The sequence below is a fragment of the Penaeus monodon genome, chromosome 29, assembly GCF_015228065.2.
Source record: "Penaeus monodon isolate SGIC_2016 chromosome 29, NSTDA_Pmon_1, whole genome shotgun sequence".
Lineage (NCBI taxonomy): Eukaryota > Metazoa > Arthropoda > Malacostraca > Decapoda > Penaeidae > Penaeus > Penaeus monodon.
Genome location: NC_051414.1, coordinates 24,883,622 through 24,884,051, shown reverse-complemented (window position 1 = coordinate 24,884,051; position 430 = coordinate 24,883,622).

The following is a 430-nucleotide window of genomic DNA, read 5'->3' as shown; positions in this document are numbered from 1 at the left end:
ATATGTTTTCATAATATTTATTTTTAATAGTACAGTTTCCTTAACCATTAATTTCATGCAAAGCTTACAAATCTTGACAAAAGAAAATTTATAATGCAATAATTTTCCAACTTGGGCAAATTTAAAAGCTCTTGCTAAATCGCGCTGATTAGACTTTGAAATAGAGGGTCTCTCTTGATCCACAGAATGATGAAAGGGAATTTCTTGATCGAAGTTTTAGAATTCGTGTTCAGAGAGTTTTGTTTTTTGAATCTTTCGAGATCTTTTTCGAAGCTCAGAATTCGTATTTGAAGCTTCAAAGTGCATGTTCGAAGCTTAAGCAAAAATCGTCGATTGCCTCGTGTTGGAAGCTTGACGTGGTTGTAAGCATTTGTAATTCGTATTTTGTGAATGAATCGTTCATTTCAGTCTGTAATTAATGGTGAATCGT